This window comes from Anopheles coluzzii, chromosome 3, assembly GCF_943734685.1.
Source record: "Anopheles coluzzii chromosome 3, AcolN3, whole genome shotgun sequence".
NCBI classification, from domain to species: domain Eukaryota; kingdom Metazoa; phylum Arthropoda; class Insecta; order Diptera; family Culicidae; genus Anopheles; species Anopheles coluzzii.
This window is the reverse complement of record NC_064671.1, coordinates 40,798,546-40,825,774: the sequence shown is the minus strand read 5'-3', so window position 1 is coordinate 40,825,774 and position 27,229 is coordinate 40,798,546. Positions and strand designations below refer to the sequence as shown.

At 42.8% G+C, this 27,229-nt stretch overlaps 1 protein-coding gene across 1 annotated transcript in view; it reads left to right on the top strand.

Moving 5' to 3' along the window:
- The first annotated feature begins 18,226 nt into the window (after positions 1-18,226).
- LOC120956524 (neural-cadherin-like) overlaps positions 18,227-27,229 on the top strand; it is a 285,145-nt gene continuing 276,142 nt past the window's right edge. The window contains exons 1-2 of the mRNA XM_049609789.1: positions 18,227-18,990; positions 21,439-22,317. The gene's annotated coding sequence lies outside the window, so the exon portion shown is untranslated. The remainder of the gene's footprint in view (positions 18,991-21,438; positions 22,318-27,229) is intronic.

Genomic DNA, 27,229 nt, shown 5'->3' with positions numbered 1-27,229 from the left:
CGCCAACTAGAAGGGGACGAAGATCGCACGCTAGGGGGCTGGTGAAATTAGTTCGCAACCCGACACTTTTCTCTTCCGGTCACTAGCAAGTGAGCATCTTACCGATGCTACCGGCACACATTCCAGTGCGATAGTGGATAGTGATATTTTTCACTTGGAAATGTATCAATCATGGCCACCGAGTCCCACTTGATCCTGGGCAGGATGCTGGAGCAGTGTTTGGATATGAAATGTGCAATAAATCAAGAATAAGACCACTTTTCATTGCCACTCCACACTGCTGCGATGTGAGCACTCTCAAGCAATGGCACGGAGTAGTGGTGTGCATGGAAAAGCAATAAAAAAAATCCCAAAGCCCGTCTGCTGTTCAAGATGGTGAGAGATAGTTTTCTGTTCTTCTGCTTCATACACATTCTTCCTGGGGGAAGCCGCCGGGAGGGAGCAAAACGGAGAAAATCACTTCGCAGCATAGACTCGGCCCAATGCCTACAGCGGTGAGCGATGGAAAATTTTCAATTTCCTTCCTATCGCTCCGTACGGCTCGAAGATGGCACCAGCTTCATCCCACCGGAGAAAGGAGTAGGTGCCCGATACGCAAACGAGTGGCTTATCCGTTGTTATGTGTATGTGTGTGTGTGCGTGTGCTTGTGATGGGTAAGCCGTCTAGCCTATGGTGCTAGACGACGGGACAGTTGGTGTGCTACCGATCCCAAACCCGATAGATGGATAAGGATATTAATAACGATCGAGAAGTTGAAGGAATGATGGCCTCCTAGCTTCCCCTACCATCCTTTGCACTCGCTGTGGCAGAAATCAACCAAAGCTACCAGCGGATATGAAAAATCGTAAATAAATCAAACTTTCTGCTTCGTTTTGTTTGTGAATTGCTGTGAAAGAAGCAAGCACGAAAGTTTCAACCTCCGGCAGGAAACTGGATCAAGACTGGATGGAAGAAACTCCATTCTCCCTTTCTCCCTCTCCCCTTTTTCCTTTGAGTCCGGCTCAAGTGCATCAATTTTCAATTCAACTTTTCAAATTTCAGCTTGGATTGTGAAAAGAGTTTTCCTTTCTGGTTGTTGGCTTTTCGGAAAGTCGTTATTTTGCGCTTTCGCTGCGACCGTGGGGTATGAGGTCCGTTCAATCGAAAGCAAAAATTGCGCTTGGTGTGCGTTTTTACAGTGAAGTGGGGGGAATACGCGCTCCACGCCATTGTTGTTAGAGTAGTTTCGTAATTTGGCAACGGAATAGTTGCCGTTTGAAATTGATTCAAAGTTTGCCAACAAATAGGAGTGCAGTTGGTGGACAAAGGAGAGCCGTAAAAATAAACAGCAACGAAAACGGTAGCAGCAACAGCAGCTACAGAACATTTGTAACAATTTCGGTGAGCATGAAAATATGTGTGGATTGGCGGTAGTGGTGGCGTAGGAATATCTATGCCAAAAAGACACAGCAAATCTCGAAGAAGCGTGCCGCAAATAAATATTCATGACATTCTCTAGAAACCGTCCCGCACAAAAAGAGTTGCGCACGTTGGCTTGAGTGCGTGGCAGTCGCGTTGGGCTTCGAACGTTGTGAAATCGCCCACCAGAATCGAAGCAAATGCTTGAATTGGAACTGAAATAGGAAGCCTTTTGGGGTGGATTTGAAGGAGAGACACGCTTCTTGCGGTGCTAGCGACGAAAATTGCTGAATTTTGAACTAATAGGGTGAAAAGCTACCAGCTGCTACTTCAGATTTCGGGACAATCCGTGTGATGCCTTACTGCGATTATGTGTTTGGGTGAGTTTTGTATACTTTTCGAAACTCGAAAGAGAAAGTGAAATAAAATGATCCCGACAACTTGGAACGCTTCTGGGACAGGCAATCGAACCATCTGTTCGTTTTTCTTTCAAAAACAACACAAACACAACACACACACACACACACACACACACACACATACAACCACAAGCATGTATCTGAGATTTGTCTGAGTATAGATCAGTAAAAGAAAACAAAACAGGATTCTTGGAGAAAAAAATGTCCTCATTCTGGCAAATTTTGCACCGTGGTAGTTCATTGGAAATATGCCTTTTGTGAGCACAATCTGGTACCAAAATCAAAACTACATCACGCTGGCAACGGAAACATAATCAAATTGAAAGAAGATAGCGTGAGTTGTATTTAACAGCATCACGAGCACGATGCTGTAGCGTTGTTGCGATGATTTTACAAGTGATATTTGGTTATTCAGACCAAATCGAACTCGTGGCGTCTTAAAGACTGCACGTAGAATTCAAAACCGGTAAAATGTCTATTACATTTTAAACGTAGCGATATGCTTATTAATTTCATGGAGTTTGTTAATAATTGTAATTTTTACTCGTACTGATCGTTATCCAATGATGAAGAGAGCGAAAAAACCCCTTCGCTTCCTATTTATTAATTTGCTATCACTTGATATGTGCCAATAAAAATAACATTGATCGGATTTGTTATGCTTCGAAAACAACTGCTCAAATAGTGCACCTGCTCCAACAGCTGGTATGGATGGTATTTTCGGTATCGGAGTTGGGTTTTGACAATACATAGAAGGTTTAATTGTTACAGCTGAAAAACCTTAAAGAAAACCTAAATTTTGAGTAAAACTATGTCTTTAAACAATCTTACTGAATCTTAAGGTAAGAATCATTAAGTTTAGAATCAAAAATTGGTTTTTAGGAAGTTTGTTTGAAAATATGGTTGATAAACCAAACATGTTTAAGATTACAAAGATTGATGTTTGTAATCTGAAAAGTGTCTATCTAAACATTTGAATCATTTAAGCAAAATAAAGATGCAGAATAAAATTAAGATTTCCAAAGAAAACGATATCAATTCGAAAAAAAACCAAAGTACGCTAAACGATAACAAAATGAGAAAAAAATATTAAACACAAGCTTACTATAAAGTAAATTTTTGAAAACATGCCGTACAATTTTTTACGGGATTTTGAGTAAAACTTAAATGTTTTTATTTTGCAAAATATAGTAACAAAAGCTATGTTAATAAACGCTTTAATGTTTTACGGTGCTGTAAAGATTTTACTGGGCCGGTCTGGTGGTACAGTCGTCAACTCGAACGACTTAACAACATGCCCGTCATGGGTTCAAGTCCCGAATGGATCGTGCCCCCATACGTAGGACTGACTATCCTGCTATGGTAATAATAAGTCACTGAAAGCCAAGCCCACTTCACTAGTGGATACAGGCAGGCCTTGACCGGCAGTGGTTGTTGTGCCACAAGTAGAAGAATCTTCTCCTTCAGAAGAATCAGACTTTACAAGAATCAACCAAAATTGAGTAAAAAGGATTAAGCCTTCTTCAGTTTTTTAACATTACAATACTGTCTAACTTATTCACATGCTTGAGCAAGGATCATCGAACCAAAACTATGCAACTATCAAGAGTTAGTTAGTTAGTTCATGTACTGTGTAAACAATGGTTAAAAAGCAGCTCTGTCCAGTTTTTCAATCATCAAAATAAATGCACCTAAAAATGCAAAACAAAACTAGAAATCACGAAAAACGATTCCTTTCTCGTTTCGATGCGTGTTTCGAACTAACACAAACACAGAGTTAACAAATTTGAAATCGCTCCCCAGATTCACTTATTCGGCTGGTACAAAAAACACACCAACTTCTGGTCACGCGAGGGTCACAATTTGTTGGCAAAACTATTTAACAGGATTTCCGTGAGAAAAGCAAACAAACAAACAAACATTTTTGCAGCCCAATTTTTCCCACAAAGCGCCAACGAATTCGTTCGCTAACGAAGCATCGTGAAAGTTTTACTACTACTGGCATGCGCACGCTATTTAAAGGACACTCGACTTCGGTCGCCGCACGATGTTTACTTGCAAACACGTTAGAGCGTTTTGATGGTGGTGGGAAAGGAGGAGCACGAGAAGGATGGAAACATTCAGTAAAAAAGGTAAACTTTTCATTTGACTGCTCATGCTGCCGTCTGGTGTGTTTTGCTTTTTTTCCATTCTCCTCACGTCCCTCAATTTCCCTTCGACATTTTCCCCAGGCTCTGGAAGCAGCTGTCCAGTGTTTGGGTGATAGATGGGAAAATCTGGTTAACTTCGACGGCCGTACCGCAGGGAACGAATGTCATGCTCAATGAAACGAGGGAGCGAAAAAAAACACAAACTGGAAAAAAGCCACCCAAACTCAAGCACCCCATTCCGGGCACGTGACTGCCGTGTTCTTGTGCTGACTGTAGTGTGTCTGCCGGTGTGCCTGTACCGCTTTTGCTTGGTATGACTTGCACGAAAACACACGCGCCAAGGAAGCGCACAACACAGCCTTCGGGGCGAAACGACCCGACGGGGAGCCGTTTGGCAGGTCGGCAACCACAACGGGCATCTCCAACACCACGCCAGCAGTAACGGGGACGAGGCGCAACAATTAGATAATAGCGTTTCTATGTAAATGGTTCAATTTCATTCACATTGCACGGAGTGATGGCGACGAGCGTCGGGCAGGAAAGGAGCAAATTGGAAGGAATTTCTCGGTTTCCTCGTTCCCCCACTGAACGGAATGTGCATTTGGGGCATAGGAAGAGGCGTAATCTTAAGCAGGATTTCTCGTTGCTACGATTACTACTGCTGCCATCCCTACTAGGTTGCAACGAAGCGTCGGTGTGTTAATTTACATCGCTTTACCAACCTATCTATGAAGACGATCTGCAGCGAAACGCTAAGACAGCAAAGGGTGGTGTTTGGGAATTTCAAAGAGAAGTAATTGAGAAACGAAACGCAGTTGTAGGTCTAGTTTTAAATTCTTCCGCACCCCGTTCGGCAACAATTTGCACGGCCGTCCGAGCATTGACGTGCTAGTTGAATGGTTGAAACCGGTTCCCCATAGACATCCCCTATTCCTTCCCTACCGTTCTACGGGGAATCCAATTCAATACGATGGGGTAGAGCAGAGGAAAAACGACATGCAAAACATGCAAATTTTTCGCTGAGCTATCCCAACGCGCGAGCAATCGTGAATTTCCATTTAAATGGACCCAACCACTGGTATAGGGGGAAGGCGAGCGCGTTGGGTTAACGTTAACCGGGGGAAGGCAGGCATTGTTTACCTCCCTCGGAAAATCCCCCTTTGGGGGAAAGAATCGCCGTCCCTGATAACTTTGGGCTGAGAATTCAACTGTCGATGAGGCATCCCGAGGTACATTTTTGAAGCCTTAATGGATAGAGCGGAGCTGATGAACTCTTAATGAACGGTTGATAATTCGCTAGGGAAGGCTGTCGATTTAAAGCTTTTCACTTTTCGTCAGTGAGGCTGTGCGGCGATGGAATTTGAGGAGCACCATTAGTCGATCGCAGGAAAGGGACACCGGGTATGAGGGGGAGAAACGCGCTATGGGGTTTAGGTTTAGGATTTATGTCAGTTAGCCTAGTCGGTGGTTGATTAGGAAAAACTTTTAATTGGTTGGTAAGTGAAAGCGGCCTGCCTTCTCACATATACACACACAGACATACGTACTGTTTCAAGTGATGAGAGCTTCTCGAAACCGTTGACACCGTGCTAGGGATCGGTTGTAGATTTTAGAACGATGATAGTTGTCAGATCTTCAGGGAGCTAAGTAATTGGTTTGAGATTTATCCCCGTCACGTACGAGTGTGTTTTGTACGAGGCAAAATGGATTCGGGTTTCTGGTTTAACTGGACTGAACGGTCAAGAAATGGTGGTAAGCATACAGAATTAGAGAAACATGCTTATTAATAGTATCAATTAATCATAAGACCCAGTTACTCATCTTCATTTTGATTGAATTGCTTAAGAACATGATGAAGTTTTGTTTTACTCTGCATTTGTACAATTTGGTTATTCGTGGCTTAATAAATGCTACTTCATGCTTGAATTTTTCATATAACATGATAATAATTAGTTGTTTAGAAGTTGAGCGGATTAGTGAGTTTTTAGATAAATTTTAAATAAAAAAAAACATAATTCAATAGAAAATAAAATTAATTGTCTTCAAGCTAGTGCAGACTAAAAACACACAAAATCTAAACAAATTGCTTACTGAAGTTTTAAAAATGCATAAAAATAAATGTTTGAAGTTTTAAAAATACATAAATTCTAAAATAAGACATCCTGTTATAGTTACTTCTGAACAAAGGCCCTGGTCATATTATTCCTGTTATAGTTACTTCTGAACAAATGCCCCAGTCATGTTATTAATAACATTTATTCTGAAAGTTATCCAAGTTATGGCGTACGTACACAAACTTATATCTAAAATAAATACTATAGCACAGTGTATTAATTAAAATAACAAATCTTACCGTCACAGATATCAAGAGGAATAAATTTATATGATGAAATAATAAATAGAAATAAAAAAAATAGATAAGTTAACTAAAAAACCAATGAATTAATAACGTAAACTGTCGATGCGTCATACTGAACTATGTAACATGATCCGTAAGAAGTTTAAATTTAAGTTCAAATAACATTGATCCAAAACGAGTTTTAAACTCTAAAGATTTTTAATACGGAATCTTGAGATCCAAAATTAGTCGATCTCAATTCGGTATTAAATAGTTTTTTTTGCCATAACATCCTATTGGAGGGCTGAAAGTTCAATTACCCAAGAATTGTTGGGGCGTATAACAAACCACTAATAAGTTTATGTAAAACTAAGCACTGTACCCCTGCCATTCTATGTTCTATGTTCTAGGCAGAGGTTGTAGCCCAAATAACAATTACTTTGTGTGATAAGGGAAACAAACATAATTACGAGATCATGGAAGACGATTATACAGCATTATAACAGACGTGAACGTTAACATTTGACGGTGCTTTAATTCATTATTTAATTTTATTTCAATTATTTAGTCTTTAATTGTTGGATCTACTGAAATCTACATAAAATGCCTAACTAATACTTTACATATTATTTAATTCATATCTTTTGATTTATACTTTTAATTGTGACGAAGTTCTAAAACAAAACAAAAAATATAAAAAAAAATTGGCAAGTAAAAATCTGGAATGAATTGCTGTATAGTAAAACAAAGGAAGTTGAACTTATTTTTTGTTATTTTTACGTCTTGTTTAAACTGTTTGGCGGTCCCGTGGTACAGTCGTCTCCTCAATACACACAGTATTGAGTACAGTCGTACGACTCAATAGCATGCCTGCCGTGGTTTCAAATCTAGAATGGACCTTAAACAGTAGTAAGGACTGACTATCCAGCTGCATGGTATTGAATTAAGAAATTCGAAATCCTATATTAGGCGACATGTCCAGACGTAGAACGTTAAGCCAAATAGCAGAAGAAGAAGAAAGCAAAGTCAATAATTAGCAATACTCCATCAAACAGCTACAACAATCAGACAAACGCTATATCGTTTTTAAATTTAACGATGTTGGGTCCAAAATTGGGTCGTATAAGAAGCTCGCAGCAATGCCCATAGAATATTTCGTGAGCCTTTACGAGCTACATATTTCTAGAAGCACTAAATGGTGCATTTTTTATGATAATACTTTCACATTGGTGGCACATCATAAACAACGACGAATTATGAATTGGCGTGTCATACTCGTTTTTGTCTTTTCTCTCTTTATCTCTCTCTCTCTCTCTCTCTCTCTTTCTACCATGACACACTTTCGCGAATATCAGCAAGCGAGTCAATTTGCATGCTGTGCCACTTATTTTGTACACAGTGTTACTGTGAGTTACCGGTTTTTGATTTTTGGGCTTAAGAATCATTAGCAAAGCTGATGACGGTAACGATCTTTCCAGTGTCGCTCGTATAAATTAAACCCTCAAATTGACGAACAATAATTGCGCGTTCTATTGGAAGATTATCAAAAATATACACAGTGCCCGGCCCAGTGCCAGTAGGCAATAAAAATATCCCGGTAAAATAAATACACTCACTCATTTCCTGGTACTGCCCCAGAGCCACATGGACGTTACTTTTATGCAATGTTCGATTATTGTTCTTTCCCAAGTCGGCTGCATTTTCTCGCCTCACCGTGTGCAGAACACTGCTACACTGCAACAATCAGCAAAATCCAGTTTGGAGGGAAAAGCTGATCCACTTTTCGTGACAGATGCAAACCAAAACAAAAAGAGTACCCAGTGCAATAATAAACGTGATACTTTTTATTGCTTGATTTTTCCGCCACTACCAGTGCTTCTTTTCCTCGCAACATCATCTGGGAATGGCGGAAACTTGTGGAAAGCTTTCCGAAAAGTGGCATTCATATAAAATGCACGTTTGAGTTTAATTATTTTTTACTCCTCTCACTGCCTTTCACCACGTGGAAGCAGATGGCGATGGGTGGAGAGAAGCTCTGAATGGCGGAAGGCACAACCAACGGCCGTCCACCGTCTTTCCGGTTTCGCTCTATCGAAGTGTTGTCGCAACACTATCATATGGTTGACGTTCTGCTGTTCCGGACTATACGACGTGTAGGCGATAGAGAGAGTGGAGAGAGAGAATGAGACCGATAGATTATGCTTTTCTTTGACGTGGTACGGGGTCTGCCTCCTGGTGGCTGATGCAGCGCCTGAGTTGCAGAACACAGTCCTATTTTCCTATTCAAACTATAAGCTTTTATTGCATAAATGAAACGAATATTTTATAGCTTTATTATTAAGCCGATTCTCGACTCTCGTTTGTTCTGCGTGCGTATATGACTGTGTGTATGTGTGTGTGTGTGTTTGTTGTTGTTGCACACAAGCACTATGCTGTCGCCGTTTCTCACACACAAACCAATGGTGAAGAGTTTTTCCCGAGTAGTGTTATCTATTTTATCCTTCTTCTGTTAACCTTCTCCTTTTTCCTGTTCCATCGCCAATCTCTTCCATACGCCTGTGGGTGATTGTTGGTGGTGGTGGTAGTGGTGGTGGTAGTGGTAGTAGTGGTGGTGGTGGTGGTGGTGATGCTACTACTGCTGCCACGGCTTTTCCGCCCTCCTTGACGGTGACACATTCGGTTGCGGTAGCTTTTTCCCGTAAAGCCAACGCAATCACTTTTCCGGTTTAACGCCAAAGGCAGATATCGGTAACGAATGAACACTTTGCTTTGCGTGCTAAAGTGTGCAGCGGGTTTGGAGTGTTCCAGTCGGAGGAAGGAAGGCATGTATCATCTCCTAAAGCTCGCCAGCTGAGACGACATGTCGCAGATGCGACATGCGGGGTGGAAAAGGTTTTCTGCTTTCACACAACGATTGAGTATTGTTTATTTGTCTTATGCATTGCAACTATCTCGTCATCACTCATATTTTCTCTCATTCTTTTCTGGTTTTCCTCTCCCACACACACGCTCATATACAGCAATATACACCGATGGTGGTTATTTCAATCCATTCCGGCAAACCGAAATATCTAGCCTTTATGGAACGATAGTGCACTTCAGCTCAACCGTAATATTCGTTCCTTGAAATTTCCTCTCCATTTTACCCTTCATTCATCGCTCTAACCACCTCTTTCGTGCTGCTCTCGAGCAAGTGTACACCCTTCCCTTACTTGTCTTCTCCACCGATTGTCTGATGCAGTCTGAATCACACGGAATAAAACAACACCAAACCAACAACGAGTTTTGCGTCCGACTCTTCGTGTGATGGCGGCAGGACAAGGAAAATGGGAACGGGAAAGCGGTTAGATTTTCCCGTTCCATCCTTTGTCAAGCGCAGTGATTGTGAAGCGCTGCCAGTCAGCCTGCGGAAAATTTCATCATCGTTTCCGATTCGTTTTGTTTTCCCTATTTTTTCATTTCGTTTTGTTTTGACCAGGGTGGTGGCTTTTTTGGAGCGATGCCGGAACCGGGATGTCGATCCGATTGCCGATGCAAATTTTGATTAGACTTTAAACTTGCGCTTCCGATTTTCCCGTGGTAGGAATTGTGCAAAAAAAAGAGCGACCGAGCGATTGAGTGAGCCCAGAGAGAAAGGGTTTTGCTTTCCGTTGTGTATCCGGGGTTTTCCCACCCATGTAGGTGTATTTGAGATCGTTTGACCCAGTTCACTGCATGGTCAGGCACCTTTTCTGGGTGTGCTTGTGATTGTGTGCGCTCAAGCGTCGATCTCAGCTGGCGGTAGAAATGGTGGAAACAAAATTAAAGAACCATAACTGGCAGACAGGAGCCATGTTGCCTCGCACGAGTCAGGATTTCTGAAGCAATTAGAACTGTCCCCGGAATCGAGAAAGATGTCCCGTCCAGGTTCATGCAAAAGGGGACATGTTCTTTTGTTTTGCCGTCTGTTCTACCATCCGGTATGTGTGCCGTATTTCTCGCACAATCTTTCCCGATCAAAGCCGGTTTAAGCGGCAGGCCCGGTACCATGCCAGGAGCTCCTGGGTGCTGTTTGCTGATGTTCATGAATATTTATCAAGTTGAAAGGATTTCGACTAGGATTGAAAGATTGAAGGTTCCGCCATGGTCAACGTAAAGTCTGGGGAAGGGGGAGGGATTGGGGAGCCAGTGAGGGTCGGTTTCAGATTTCCTAGGAACGAACACAAACCTTCCCAAAACTGAAACCCTTTGCTTTGTGGCGTATCGGTGGTCACTTGACACGATAAAGGATATTTGATGGCGTATTCGATTGGCCACCGATGGGACGTCGGAGTGCATATAAAGACATTACCGTACCCGGTAATGATTAAGTCCACCGGGAGGTGGTACAAATTGCTGTGGGGTGGTGAGGGAGGGGGTTCCATCCCCATGGGACAGTTTAGATCGAACCGAATGAGTTTCCCTCGTGCGGGTTTGGCAAATTGATGTGATTGGCACTTGAGTGGCTAAATGTTTCATTCATTAGGAAAGTGAAGCTGAAGGATTTTCGTGACCGGGCGGAATGTTTTCGTTTTCAGTTGCAGTGGTTGTGCTCTTTGTGGAAATTGACCTCTAGGAATATCAAAACAAAAGCTTTGGGCTTTGGGTGGTTTGAATAAATAATTAATAGTTAGCAACGAAATATGGCAATGGTTCGGCAGAGCTATGTTTGTTTATATTTTCGTTCATAGAAATTTGGTTCAATTTGAAGGTTTAAGAATTTGTGTATTATTTTCGAAAATCAATAAAAGTAGTTGAACAGGTGTATATTTTTCAGTATTCTAAGCTTTAAAGAAATAATTATACTTCTTTAAGAAGAAGAGAATTAATTATACTTCTTTAAGTACTTTGCCTAATTAAGTAAGTAGAAGAGAAATTATTCTATTTAGTTTACATTGATATCGAAATCATGCAACATCAGAAGATTGCAATAAAAGAGAAGCTTCAACTTACATGGCTTACACTAATTGTGCAACAGGTGTATGCATTTTGAGGAATTTAAGACTTAAAGACAAATACCAAACTCAAAGAATTATAATCAAAAAGAGCCATTGACTATGTTTTTCATTGAATATCTTCATAAAATCCATGTTAGTATATCGAAAATAATTGAACTGTTTAAAATAATTTAAAAATAAAGCAAAATAGGTTGGCAAGGTTGCTACCTATTGCACTGTTTCCTATCTATCACCAAATTAGAGTATTTTGAAAAAAATATGCAGCTGAAACCTCTGAAAGATGCTTGCATTATGCTAGTTTGCACTGCAGTTTGCATCGAATCAATAGCATACGCTCAAAATGTACTGTTCATGATGTTCTACCATGCTCATTTACTTGTATACAAATTATGAGAAACGACCTAGTACAAGGTACATAGACTGAACTAAACGAGCATGCTGTCGAGTTGCTTTGAACAAAAAATCTAAAGAAAAACGGCCCAACCAAAAACAAACAAAAGAAAAGCTACGCTTGCGGACGACGACCCTATTCAGGGGAAACATTACACAAAGTGCACAGCTTTTCATTACGGTTTTCCTTAGTCGACTTGTATCTATTTAGTACAAATCATCATTACGATCCACCGATCTTGGCTAGATGTGCTCCCTCTCATTCTCTCTCTCTCTCTATCTCTTGCTCTCTCTCTCTCTCTCACACACACACACACACACACACACGCAACCTCTCAGCCTTTGTCCTTGTTTAGCATTTGGGTTATCCATGGTCTAACCAGACGGTAAAGCCTATTGATGGTTTCGCTTGAAAGCTTACAATGGCTACCGGTCTCGTTACCGCTCGGATAGCGCTCGCACTCTATAACATCGAAACGCTCTCCTTCCCTCCCCACCCAATAGCCTCTACTTAACCGGTAAGGCTCTGCGTTGTCTCGATTATCGCCCTTCTTGAGGGGGTAAGAAGCGAGCGTAATGCGGATCGTGGTTCGCCGTGCTGTGTTTATGCTAACTTTTGATTGACTTCAGCAAACACCTGTTACGGGAGGATAATTAATTTTCAATTTAATAACCTTCATCCCATGGGGTGCAAAAGGGCGTAATTGGTGCTCGGTGCTTTTGTTCGAATCCTTACTCTCGAGGAAAGGTTGAGGAAAGGTTTGCACGAGCTTTGCACAACGTTCACACAACGAGCTGAAGAACTTTTCGTGCTCGTTGTTTAGTGTGTGCGTGACTGTGCTTGAGAAATTGACAGACTTTTTCCAGTTGGAGGACAAGAAGCTGAGTTTTAGTTTGACCACACTCACACAAATACGCACTCTTACACAAAAAACTGATGGCTCCTTCTCTGCCTGCCAGCTTTATCTCAGCATTTCTCGAGCATTCAAGATTACTGCGAGAAAGCACAAGGGTTGGAAAAGCTCATCTAGCGTTCGGGTGGCCGCTCTCTGCAGCGCTTGCGGATGTAATAATTGATATAAAGTATCGTCTTAAATGTTTCCACCGTCCTTCGGGCTATTATCTTAACGACGCTGGATCTCCCCGCATGGAGGGAAAACCCGACAAACATTGCAGGGGTGTGCTGGTAGCCGCATAGCGCAACATTGGCTATTGTAGACCCGGGCCTCGGACTGGAAGCTAATCGGCGGATGAGCCTTACATTCGACGTGCCAAGCTGGCACCTTAACGAGCCCGTGTGGACACTCCCGGAGCTCGGTGAAGCAAAACTATGCTGCCTAATTGCTAGTAGACCGTTAGAGCCCTGTGACGCCAAGCTCCCTTACCAAGAGTGTCCCTTCCTTCCTCGATTGTTTCGTCGCTTGTTGCCGGGCTTTAAACTTCGCCTGGTAGAAAATCCGGACACGAAAGATTTCCCCGGGGTGCCTTCACCCGATGCCACCATTTTCCGTTGGGCGGGAAAGGACGATGAGAACAAAACGACCAGCGTCGCACATGCCGCGACAAATGGCGATGATAATATTAATGACATTATTAAAGCTTTCAGAGAGCGTGTTGCGCTGCACACAGAAGCTTTCCAGCGGGAGTGGCGAGCAATGTTACCCCGTGTTCGCCCCTCGTACTAGGGTAGAAAATGCCGGCATCGCAATCGTTCCCCTGGGGGACATTAAAAATTTAAATTTGAAAATAATTTAAAATGTGCTAACGCTCGCTAGAGTGTCTCCGTGTTCGGATGCTGTTAGTATTCTCTTTTTTCTAGGTTTATTCATTTTTTTTTTGGTTGTTGATCGTGTTTCATGTCTGATTGCCCATGTGTGGCGTACTGGTGTGGTTCACTTTTCATTTGCTTTCAGTTTGCTCGTTTGTTCTTAGATTTTTTGTCTTTTCTTCTTTTCTGTTTGTACAAAAACTCGTGAAGTATCAGTTTTGCTTCTTTCCGAAGTCTTTTTTTGGTTTGTTTTTAGTTTTCTTGATGCTTCTTCCTCTCTGCGATCTGTTTCTTCTACCACACTAGCCGGCCTCGAAGATTCGATACAATATGCAGGACATTCGCTACCAGAGAGCATTCAGCAGACAGAGGGTGTCGTAAAATCCCTCGTTGGCACTCAGGTGAGCTACGGTGCCCCAGGGTCATTTGTTTGCCGCTTGTTAGCGTGGTCAGAAACTAAAATTACCACTCCAACCGCTCCTCCATCGTTGCTGATTCTCATTCAGTGTGAACGAAACAGTGTGCGAAAGTGTGTCTCTGTGTGTTGCTCTGTTTTACTATTTAGTGCCCCACCAGAGGCACTAGGTTGTTTGCAAAGGAAAGAAATAAAAAAGCAAATCCGGGTTTCTATACTAACAGAGCGGTAGGGTACCAGGATATCTTTTGCTTCAAAGTCTTGAGCTTTCTGAATGGAGAAAAAAGCCAATGGTCAACTGCAACGGTGCGCGTTTGGGAAGCACATTGCCCCAAGGGCTGTGTGGACAAGCTGAAAACCTTAAACCGAAACACACAAAAACTTAATAGTAGTCAAAAAAAACTGAAAAAGTTTGCCAGATTAGGTGTAATGGCTTTTGAGAAGCGTTTTCTTCGTGTCGTTTGTTAGAGTTGGCTTATTTTTGTTTTTACTGATCTTTTTTTTTCTTGTCGCCAGACGCTAGGGTAAAAACCATACCGGATTTATTTTAACGGCTTTGGGTAGCAACGACAGCAAATGGGCAGTGGATATGTTGGCTAGAGTTTACACATACCAAAAAAAACCCTTAGAAACAGCCATAGCCCGACGAAAGCTACACAAAGATGCGGTGTAGAGCAATTATCTGAACCTTAACGAGTGACGGAAACCGTAAGATAATGTCGCAGTGTCCCCGTAGCGGGAAGGTAGTGATGGGTAGGAAATTAGTATTCGTTTTTAATTAGTAAATGGGAGCAAAAGGAGAGTGAATAGGTTTGTGTTTGGTAAACTTTTCTAGGTCAGGGTTGCTTCACCATTATTATTTCGGATTTAATTTTTCGGATTTTAATTTGGAACTGGTCTAAAATCTACTCTTGGTCAAGTATAAATCTGTAAAAAAAAATATTGATCCACTGACCCGGATTACCGTCAATAATTATAGTAAACAAAAAATTTGCAATTCTGGTTTTCTTCAAAATTATTTCTTTAAAAAAAGATTTTAGTTGTTTTTAAGTGTAGAATAAAAAGGTCATGTGGATTATTTACTACTAAAGGAATCGATCTCACAAATAGAAAAATATTTTTTGAAGGAAATAAAGAAAGCAAATGTATTCTATTTGCTCAAAATTTGGTATTGTTTGTCGTGGGAATGATTTGAAATTAATAAAAATGTACGTCAAACTACATAATTTTATGGAAAAGCTCCGTGTATGTCGATATATTTTGGCTGAAAAACGTGATATTAAAAATAACATTAATGACTTTGCTATGCATTTTACATGAAACTCTGAATAAGGGTGCATCACCAAATGAATAATTTTATTCATTTTTTTAAAACAAAATCACGACAGTTGTCGTGTGGTATCAGAAATCCTAATAAATAGATAAAAAAGATCAATTTGAACCATTATTAAATATAAACTAACACTTAGTCAAATAAATTCAATGCCAATGAGAACTTGCCCAGACGAGTCGCACTCAAAAATATGCAAAATCTATAATTTTCAATTCGCAGACAAGGCAAGATTTTGGCAAAGATCTTCACAGCTCGGTGTTTTTGTTGGTCATAAATTAAATGCAAAGAAGTTTTCGTGCACCCATCGTGCCCAGCTCGGCGAAACCATTGGGTTAATATTTTTGTTATCGAATATGACAATCGCAGTGCTCACAGTTTTGCAAACTAGCCGCCGGAGACAGTCGTAAAAACAGTGGTTTGGAAAAGTTTCTCTCGAGACGCCCTGTGACAGTTTGCTTCGTAAAACAAGACAAAAAAGAGTGACACAGGAACAAGAAAAAAAAGTTAGTCTCCATTCTTCCATTTCCTGCACATGAGACTGCCGGTAAAAGCACAGCACCACTCGCTGGACAACGGTCGCCCCGGGTAAATGGTGCGCCAAGATTTGTGTGAACAAATCAACGTAATGGTTTGTGGCATGAAAATTACGCCTGCTTCGTCGCATTTACGCTTGCTAGGCGGGCATCAACATTCCTCCGATTACCATAACAATAAAGCGTTTTAATTTCACATCCCGCATTCGCTACCGATGCTGCCTGGGAAAGGTGGTGGAAGCGAATGCACGTGGGAACATTTTTTCCGACCGAACCTTCTTCCATTCCGCACCGAACGAACGGACATGTGGATGGGGCAGATAGAGAAGCTTAGCACCGCAAGTGTTCAAGAAGTAGCGCGGCAAGATGATGGTATGCCGGATGGCAAGAAGCTCCGTGCTGGAGCTGGTGCTGGACTCTCCAGCATAAAACGACAACGATGCCGTATGTTCATTAACGTTCTCTTCTCCGGTGCGTCCCCCACCCTACTGCTCAGCGCTGTGCAGTAGCACGCAAAATGGCACCGAAAACAAATTCCCACAGGATAAGGAAGCTGCAGCGTCCAACACTTGGCATGGGCGTCATTCGCGTGCGCAGATATGTGTGTGTGTGTGTGTGTGTGTGTGTGTGTGTGTGTGTGTGTGTGTGTGTGTGTGTTTGTTTGTGTGGAAGCGTGGGTATGTTTATACGCCCTGTAGATATTTGTTTTTTCATCATCACGTATTTTCCGTCCCGATCGCTTGCCCGCACCCGGCAGCCGCGCGTCCGCGACGCAATGGACGTGTGCGCCACGTGCACCGGCCATCCTCATTTTCTTTACGAGAATCATCACACGAAATGGAACCGTTGGCGCGAAACGCAAATGTTTTATCCCGTAATCAAGCAGGAGTTTTTTTTTCGTTCGGGCCGTTGTTGTTTGTGCTGCTTCGAGCGATGGTTGGAGCTTTGAGACGCTGGACGGAAAAATGAAGCAAATGAGATCTGCCGCAATGAACCGCCTGCTCGGCTGGCTGGAAAGTGGAAACCGTATTTGGTTTTCTCTTTGCCCGCCAAAGCGGCCGCGATCTGGTGGGGCAGGTTTTAGATAATTTTTCCCATGAATAAAGTCATTGAAATAGAAAAAAAGACGCAAAATGCAGTTTGCAGCAGCATGCAACTACAGCCTCTCTCTCTCTCTCCAAGGACATCCCTGAACGGGGAAGCAAATCACGCCCATGAGATGTAGCGAGGCGGACGTGTTCCGATGGGAATGTAGTTTTTGGCCGGGCATAAAAATGCACGTTTGCATTTGAATGACGCTTTCCGGTGGTTGTGGTTGTGCTATCCTTGAAGCATATACACCCCTTCCCAGGGGGGCGGTTTATGCTTTGGCGTGTAAATACCGTCGTAGAATTGGACGACAAGCAGCATGTCGGGCGGATTGCAACAAACGAACGAACAACCAAGTATGATGTTCCACCCCACAGTTTGTACACTCATACACATAGCCACCGATAAGGAAATGATGTAGATGTAGAGTATGGAAAAAGGAAGTACAGAAGCAAAAATAGGAATTAAAAATTAATGCACGTTCACGGTGCAGGTGCTATAGTCATGAAGAAATTCTGAAGCTTGAAACTTACCATATCGGTCTCTCTCTCTCTCTCTCTCTCTCTATCTCTCTCTTTTTTTTCTCTCCCTCTCCTTTTTCCCTTAGTTTTTTACCCCTTGTGGACCATAACGCAGTCAAGAGTTTCAAGATCTGTATTATGGAGCGATGGCATTATCCGTGTACAGTGCTGCAAACCTCTTCCCCCTATTGAAAATCGTGGATATGCATTCTGATTCGATGGAAAAGGATTTCCTATTCTCGCGTTTTCTATTGTTTTCGTTTTACCTTGTGTTTTTCTTGTTAGTCTCATTATTGAAAATCCACTCGGTGGAGTTGAATAGCTGACATTGAGCGGAAAATTAGCCCATTGATAGTGATCATTAGGTGTCGGATGAATAGAAACCACTCGTTGCATACCACATGCTATACACTGTGGACCATTGCGAAAATCGGCTGGATGCTCGCTACTGGTCATGGTTGTTGTACTCTCAAAACCGAATGCGTGCAAACAGCAGCATTTGCGGTTGCTTTGTTTGCATTGTAGGTACGTGGGTTGGGTTCTACAGGTATCATATACGCTTTGACAAAATGATGACAGCGGTCATTTGAAAGAACTGGAACGATAGCGTTAGAATGATTGAAATAAAATAATCAAATTATTTGTTTGTTAAAAAACAAACCATTCATGTGTATTATTTTAATCAAACTCAAATTACCCTACAATATATTTGCATCTTCATTTGCAGATGGTTTACATTGTGGCTTACATGCCTGTCAGCAAATTTGTGGCATTTAATAACCGCCAGTAAAAAAGCGATCATAATTTGAGAATGTCAATTTGTTCTTCTTTTTTATTTCACAATCGTACTTATGTAAGTAGCTTGAGCATAATTTAAATGCCAACAAAACGTCAACCGGGCGTGATTGATGATAATTTGCTGTACAAATAGTAATGAACCTGCTGGCGCGGGGGCAGCCGGAGGCAGCGGTGGCATCCCGGAACCTCGCTTAAACGAAGGAAAACCATACTGACGCACTCAACAGGGACGACTGTACACTAGGATAGAAATATCAGCAGCGCAGCGCACGAAAAGCAGGACAGGGAAAAGCTTCTTCCGTACGGTGGACATTGCCAGTTATCTACAGCAGCGTAGGGTAGGGCAGTGTTCGGAAAGCTTTTCCGTCTGTTTGTGCACCGTAGGGGAAATTGTGCCGCTTCCAATGCTAGTAGGCGAAACTGGCACGAAAAGGGGAACCGACTCAGTGCGCCGACTCAACACACGCACCATCCCAGCCGAGCAAACGAGCAAAACACCCGCTCGGCCCGTACGAGGCATTGTATCTGGGCTGGAAGTTTTCAGGTCTCTCCGCCTGCCGGAAACTTTCCAGTGAGGGGTGAAGCAGGAGGTTTGGACGACAGGACGACACAAAACACGAACTTCCCTGGTTCGGCAAACTTCCAGCAGCATCCCGTTTGCCGTTCAGTTACTTGCCGGATTCTGTGACGTATGGTTTTTTCCCGACAGCCGCACAAAAACGGGCGTACCCTTTTATCGCGCGAGTGCTTTCTTCTGGCGTGCGAAACGACACACGCTGTGTGGTTTGCTGTGAAAGTTCTGTGAAAAAAATAAGCATTTTCCCTGCATGCCCCGTGCAATTTAGCCCGCTGGCTCTAGTGGTAGGTGCTGGATTGAAGGTGGGCGTGTTGTGTTAGAAACGAGAAGTGAAACGTGCAATAAGAAGCAAAACAACGAGAAGCAAAAGAGTCTTCGCTTCGAGTGAATTTGCAGTACACAATGCTGGAAATATTCAGTGAGCAGACAGGAGAAGGGTGACACGCACGTGTCACAACCGCAACGTGACAAGGAAGTTTGGTTGCTGAAGGGAGGCCAAATTGTACCCAAAGAAGAAATCGCCCCCACAAGTGCACAAGTGTTTCGATATCGTAGTATTATTTATTTTTCTGCTCCAAGTGGCTCCTTATCGTTTTTTGCTTGCTTCCTTTTTCCTCTCCTCAACAATCCGCCTGCAGTGCTTTCCGGCCTGAGTTAAGAGTCCACACGGTATGAAAGGTTTCACCAAATCGAGGCTGGAAGCGCACGAGAGCTCGTTACGCCAATTGCTTGCGTCTTTCGCCATTTGCTCTCCGAAGGAAGCCGAAAACAGCGGCAAATCCTGACAGACAAACGCCGGGAAGACGCGTAGTGGCAGTCGTACTCTGCTGAAGCCAAACCTTCGTCCGTAGTGGATGAGAGCCTTTTTTATAGATGTGTGTGAGTGTGTCTCAGTGTGTATTTTTGATTTCGTACAAACTGCCGCAAAAAGTGAAGAAAATTTAATTTAAAAAAAATCTCCACCAGCAGGGTGAAAACCGAAAGTCTTGTGCAAAAAGAAGCGAATAATGTGGAAATGATGTGCCGAGGTGAAGTTTCTCGAAAGCAAGTGGTTCAATCGAGGCTCAATGGCGTCACTTGAATAAAGACCAGCAGGGAGTCCGTAGCAGAATGGCAATAATAACCGACCGGTGAAGGTGTTCATCGTGCTTTCTGAGAGTGGCGTTCAGTTGGGCCCAAGTGATGAGTGCGATCCTTAGGGAATCGTAAACTTCCCTGCCCTGCCAAGAGATGTGGTTGTGTGTTTTTTTATGAAAGGAAAAATCATGCTATAATCATGCTTCGAAGGTTTAATCCCTGTAATATATAAAAAAAAAACATCAGCTATACTCCAAAGATGAAGACAATTGTTTTGCAAGTGTGTTTGCTTATTTTAACAGCAGTTGCTAATGCAAGGCTTTACTTGAAAACCTCAACAAAAGCAAACTGTTTGATTGTTAAGCTTATTAGTTTTTGTCGCTTTGACAGGTCTTCTGTTGAGAGCCACCGATTTTGTCTCCTCCAGCTGGTGGGTAGTTATCAAAGCTTGTGAAAAAGCAATCGACCAGAAGTTGCACGCGTTAAAAGCAGAAAGCAGTGAGAATTCAACCAACAAAAAAAAACCAACATCCTGGCCCATTTCAGTGGATTGGCAGAGATCCGGAACCGGTGTTTCGAAAATCGGATTAAAACGGCAACGGGATAGGGAAGCGATGTACTTATTCTGGGTGCGTGTGCGTGTGTGTGTGTCCGCTCTGGTTGTGATCATGTGCATCTGTAGTTGAATGAAGGTTCGATAGAGTGCGTTCAACCAACCTTCCCTAAACTGGTTGATCTATAAATACACACCCACACACTCAGCCACACACTGAAAATTTCGACCTCTTGTTCCCGCTCGCACCTCATCTCATGTTTCAGGGATTGCAGTTTCAAGTGGCTTTTTGAGTAGCTGTTACCAGCTTGTTCTTGGCGGCAGCGCAACTACCGAAGGCGGATGGTTCACAATTCGTTTTGGATTAAATTTTCAAAATCAATTCAAGTACCGAGTCGGGCGACGGAGGGTAGAACTTTGCGGTGTAATCCAAGAGTGACGGCACAGGAATACACGCTACATACGGTTTACTGTGTCTGTTTGCTAGTGTGTAGAAGCGTGCGTGTGTAAGTGGGTGCTGAATTTAAAAGCTTTTTTCCTGTGGCAACTCGATACTGGCAAAAAAGTCTTCAGAAAAGAGTAAGAGAAAAAAGAAAAGAAGCTAGTACTGGTTGCTCGTAAGTTGCTGCTAAGGATTGTTGCCACCAGGTTTCCCCCGGCACGGCTACGACAACGATAGAAGTTCATCGCAATGGGCGTACTTTGCGGCAGTGTGATAGCGCTTCCGGACAAACATTTCGCAGATCGGAAAGAAGGAAGCGAACAAAAAAAAAAAAGAAAGTACACCCCATTTAGAGTAGAATTGGGACACAGAAAGGGACCGAAAAACTCCCATTCTGTGTGCTTGTGGCTGTGTCTGTCGCTTAAACCGAGTCAGTGTCAAGTGTGTATGGGTGTGTGAGAAAGAAAGGGGGCAGAGCGTTTGTGCATTTTGTCCGTGATTTCCTAAACGAGTGCTTGATGGGCTCAAGTTACGCGTTCCGGAAATCCGGCCAGCCACCTTGGCGAGCGCGATCGCACCATTTCGCACACGCTGAAGTGCGGCGTCCACAGTGAAAGCACCACACACAAGCCCTTTACAGTGTTCTTATTTCATTCCCAGTTGCTGCAGCAGCTGTTATTTGTGAGAGTGTTTTCATTGAAGCGTTACGAGACGAAAGTGAAGCAAAGCAACGGTGGTAGGCGGGTTTTCCCCGGAAAAAAGGGGAGAAAGAAAGGATAACGTGTGTGCCGACTATTTTGTAACGTCAAAGGGAATCTTCGTGCTTAGCAAAACGAGTGAGTGTGTTGGTGCCGGTTGGATGTTTGCCTGTGTTTATGTGCTTGGATACCTGTTCGAGAGGGGTTTCCTCATCAAACGCCCGCGTGCGTTAGTAGTGGGTACCGTTTGAGTACGTGTGTGTGTATGTGAAGGTATATACACGCGGGCATATTTTTCGCTTCAAGAAAGCTGTGTGTTTAGTGGCAGTCCTTTTGCAAGCGTTGATTTGCCGTAGTGCTTTTACTTAAAAGTTAAAGTGTGAGTGTGCATGCATGTGTGCCTGTGTTTGATGCAACACGGCAAAGTGGAGCAGTGTGAAGTGGTGCATTACGCTAAATCATAGAGCAAAAGGATGTGCCACCGGTTGTGCTAAGGGTAAGCCAAGAGAAGTGAAAGCATACACGGTGTGTGCACAGCATTTCGAGTTGTCTCGCTTACACCGTGCTGTTGTTCTTTAGTGTGGCAAAAAAAGGAGTACCGGGTGGTAAAACACCTATTTTACATCGTGAAGCTACCAGCAGGAAAGGAAGTATGCGTCGGCAAACAAGCTCGTAGCAGAGTCAAGCGTGTGTGAAACTGACCCGCGAAAAATTACTTTCATCAGGCACTTCAAGTCGTTTTCCGGAGAACCGAATTTAGTGGCAGCAATACGCTGCAGATTTTCCATCAATCTACACGACTAAAGAGTGTCCGGGCTCGGAATTCGTATATTTAAGCAAGGTACGTTTGCTGTTAAATGGATGTAATTTAGTTGAGCAACTTAACCTTGCTTTTCGTGGAATTATTACTAAAGGTGTAATGAACGCTTTTCTGCCCTTCCTGATATGCTGTTTCACGATTCTCAGAATTCAATATTTGGAGCCAGATGGTGAAATCGGTTGTACCACGTTGAATCACACGGAATTTTCATACAACCGGAAACCTGTATACCGGTGGCGCCTTCTGCAAGATGTTGCGCAGGGCGCGAAAGCTGTTAAGCTGGCATGAAATTGAATCCGCATTCGGTGCGTATGATTACAGTAGGAGGAGCGCATTGTAGCCAAGCGATATGAGCTTGTTAGAAAGCGGAAGCTACAATAACCAGGAAAAAGCAAACATGAATCGATTCGGCTGAAACATGAACAGTGTTCATTCACTCATTTCCGATGCATGTGTTACAACAACACGTGATGTGGGAAAGTGTAACACTATTTACCCTACTGGGGGATAAGCTGCCACCATTGGTTTGAAGGTGTGGTGCAGCTTTCCCGAGATGCAAAGTGAACAGCTTTTTGTTGCTTCTACACGAAACTCTGTGACGGTAATTATGGGCTGACTTTTCAAAGTAAAGGCAAGGTTACTGCTGTCGAGTGCCGTGTAAGGTGAAAGCTATTGGGAAGTAATTTTTCCGGCATCGGTTCCTGTATTCTGTATCTAAGTGCAGAGTTGTCTACATCATGCCTGTACCCGAAAGGTTGACGGGTAACTTTTGCCTTTCCTGTTCGAGCTCGGCACTTAAGCTATAGAGTACACACTGACGACCGGAAGCATTTCTTGGAAGGTAAAACTTGTGCTGTTCGGTTGAAGTGAACGACGCCTAAGGCTAGGGAGGAACGATTTCAATCTGGCAGTGAAACGCTTCAGAATCAACTTAACGGTGCTCAGTGCAATTGCAATTTGATTTGATGGTGCCCAGCATACGCAATTACTTTTTACTGCTGGTTGGCGCGCAAAAATATTAAATGAAGTTGAAGCATTAATTACGCGCTCTGGCACTCGATTAATGTGAAAAGTTTGTTCTACAACTACCAGCAGAAAGATGGAAATGGGCGAACGATTTGGATGAAGGAAAGGAATTGGAATTTTAATAAATATTTGGTGGCCCTGTGTTTCGCGCGCCGACGGAAACAACAAATCACAAACATTTGTTCCATCAATTTAGCACACAGGTCAGAGGCGACAGCAAGCGATTGATTGATGGGTCGAGCATACGGTGAGCATAACGACATCTAACGTTTCACTGCGCTCGAAATGCTCACGCATTAACTTTGGTGCGCAAGAATTCTTGGAAGCAAGTAATAATGCGGCACAAGAGATAGTGACGCACAGCAGTTTACATCTCGTGTTGGCGACTTTCCCTCACGCACACACACACATAAAAACCCTCACAGACACATTCACATAAAAACGTGGTTTTGTTGTCTACTTCAGCTGCTTCGTTATGATGGATTGATCTTCGGACGCCATTTTTATCGTTCTCTGGTCGGAGGCTTTAACGAGTCAAGCGGCATATTTTACTAACGTTTAAAGATGTAACAGAGGAATACACAAACAGAGCAGCAGGATGTGGTAGACATCTAGCATCGTTTACTTTCTCATTTCTTTGGTGTGCAATTGAATGAAGAAGCGCTTCGGATAAAAACGCACCGCTTCGACAATAGGCTCAATTTTTTCCTCTGACAGAGTACTGAAAGAAAATTTACTGAACGTAACCCGGCACGATCGCCCACACTAACACACGCAGTCATTCATCGGTACGAAGCCACAAGCCTACGGGCAGACGTGTGTCACTTCATGCACGTGAGTTTAGTACAAACCGTAAGCTCTTAAAACGTTTTCATGGCCCATAAATCGGTATTATATCTGTCAGCGGCAAGAAGATAGTGTAGTTGAGCGCTTGTGCGCCTTGTGCATGCGTTAGTGAAGCTACAAAACGAATTCTCAGTAACAGAAGTCATGGCAAACAGCTCGGAACGTGAAGCTTGGAGAAGAAAACACACACACACACACACACACACACACACACACACACACACACACACACACACACACACACACACACACACACACACACACACACACACACACACACACACACACACACACACACACACACACACACACACACACACACACACACACACACACACACATACACACACACACACATACACACACACACACACACACACACACACACACACACACACACACACACACACAAATTCAACGAACAGCGCTAAATCTGTGAAGAATCTTTCTAAGCTCCTCAGCAGTCCAACGCTTCTAACACTCTGGCGCAACTCGCCCAACCAAACTGTCCGAATGGTATACGGTGGGTAAAATTGTATTATTTCTACGTAACTGCTTCATGTCGATTGCTGAATCCACCGTGGCTCAGCGGCTGCTTACGATTCCGGTTGCCTGAGCCCGTGCGACGAGAAATTTGCTGCTACCAGGAGGCACTGAACCTCGGCATAGGCTACACCCGTCAATAAGCGATTGTGTTCGTGCTGCCAGGCATGTAAGCTACTGTGGCTTGGCTAAAACAAAAATTGTACATCAAACAGATGCCTTGCAATGGCACGGATCTCTTAATGCGCTCCTCTCGCCTGAGGGTGTCCTTTTGAACACAAGTTGACGAGAGCATTGATGCGTTTGTTGTTAGTAGCACCGGCGTTTCATTCGATTATCGTCCTTTCCTGCCTTTGATGGTTGACGTTCACCAGCGAAAGCTTTTCCGACTGTCAGGACTAACTGACCGGTTCTAACAGTTCGCAGCAATCACCCATTGTCATGTAAGCTCCGTTGCGTGCAGAACCATACAGGCTAACGCCGTGAGACACACGTCACACTAAGGTTGCTTATCAACAAAAACGTCCGCACACGAACACACAAAGCCATCGAGAAACACCAACCGACGGAATTGATTTGTACCAACGATTTGCTGCCCGTGGTAAAGATTTGTGTCGTGCCTCTTCACCGGTCCGTGCGGATGAATTTTGATCACTTTGTGTCAACCGGGACCGGTTGGCTTGAGGGGGAGAGATGAGATACCGGCAGCGATTGGACAAACATTCGACCGTGTGTGTACTGATTTCTCTGACAGACCTGATAATTGGCATGACGCTTAGTGTCGTACTGTCCGGTACTGGTCTGTATCCTGTGCGAAACGCCCGATATGAACCAACCCCACTTCTACAATGGATGTGATCACTGTTCGGCTGAATGTTTGGTAGGCTTTCATCCCTGGTCCGTGCCGAACGTGGTTTGTCCATCAGTGCTGGGTGGCGTAAATTATGTTCCTTGGGAATTGGGTATGTCAGTCTCTTGTAAAACGGACGACTTACAATGCTCAGTAAAGGGGCATTACGTCTTCTTTTGAAATGAACATGAGTATCACGCAGTGGTGACAACCAACTAGCACATGATCCTAATGAATAAATCAAGGTTTCCAAAGACTATGATTGGTTTGCTCATTTGCACATAGACGGTATACTTTTGGGTTTGGCCAATATCCTTTGGTTTGCCTTTTGTATTATTGCTTTCTGTGTTCATGGTTGAGACATACCACCCTTTTATTAACAAGAAATATGAATTAGTTGCAGTATCAAAAGCCGGTCTTGTGGTTCAGTCGTCAACTCGTACGACGTAATAACAACATGCCCGTCATGAGCTCAAGCCCCAAATAGTCCGTGCTGCCATACGTAGGACTGACTATCCAGCTATGGGGGGTAAGCAATAAGTCACTGAAAGCCAGCCAAGCCCACAAGTGGTACAGACAGGCCTTGACCGACAATGGTTGTTGAGCCAAAAAGAAGAAGATCAATAGCTGTCTTACTTATCCCATGCTTACAAAACTACTATGTGGTTATAAGGCCTGCTGCGGGAGTGTACGAACCCACTAACGGTGTCGCGTCTTGTTATTTGTATATACCACGTCCCTTATGTTGTCGATTATTTACACATTTTTTATTTGAAGCTACACAGTCTTCAAATCAGTCAGTTTTTAGCTAGTCAGTTAGAAAAGTAGAACATACTAAATGCTAGCGTAATTTTTTATTAGTTCCATTTGTTAAAGTTTTATATTTAGTAGAGATAATTTCCTTTGCACACAGTTTTATTAAGAAAAAAAACAAAAACAATTGAAGCACCTAAAAAAATTACAACGAACTATTATCTGTCAACTGTTATATCTTTTCAATTGGTCCGATCGGTCCAACATATTCATTATAGTCCAAGTGTCCAATCAATCGTTCTTGAATTTTTGATTCATGCAAACAATCCAATTGTCCCGATTTATTTCGACGGTTGCAACCATACCTGCCAGCTTCAAAATGTTGATCCTAGTTGCGATTGTTTTAATTGATACACGGGGCGAACCTACGTGCGTTCCGGAACAACAATCATTACTAGATCATTACTTCTTTGCACGGATCATTTTTATATTTTTGTTGATAAATTTAGAGAGAAAATAATCCTTTTTTTAGCTTTGGAAGCAATGGCACAAAAAAGGAAATATATATGTGTAACGGAGAGTGTACGTCTATTCGAAAAAAAAAGTTTGTTTCATCCCAGATTGATTAAGATTATCAGGATTAACTTTAAGATTATCAAAAATAACAGGTGAATAGGTAAATTTCACTTGTCTTAAGCATCTTGCGCTACATCATCTTGTTGTACGGTAACATTTCCCTGGAGTTACGGCATGCTTTTATTTTCGACAATGTTTCTAAAATATTCTTAATAGAATATTAAATATTCTTATGATATTGGCAAACTTTGCAAATGGTTAATGGTTAATAAATGGCAAATTTAATTTTATAACGCATGCATTGAATGATTTTAATGTGAAAATACAATATTAACCGGA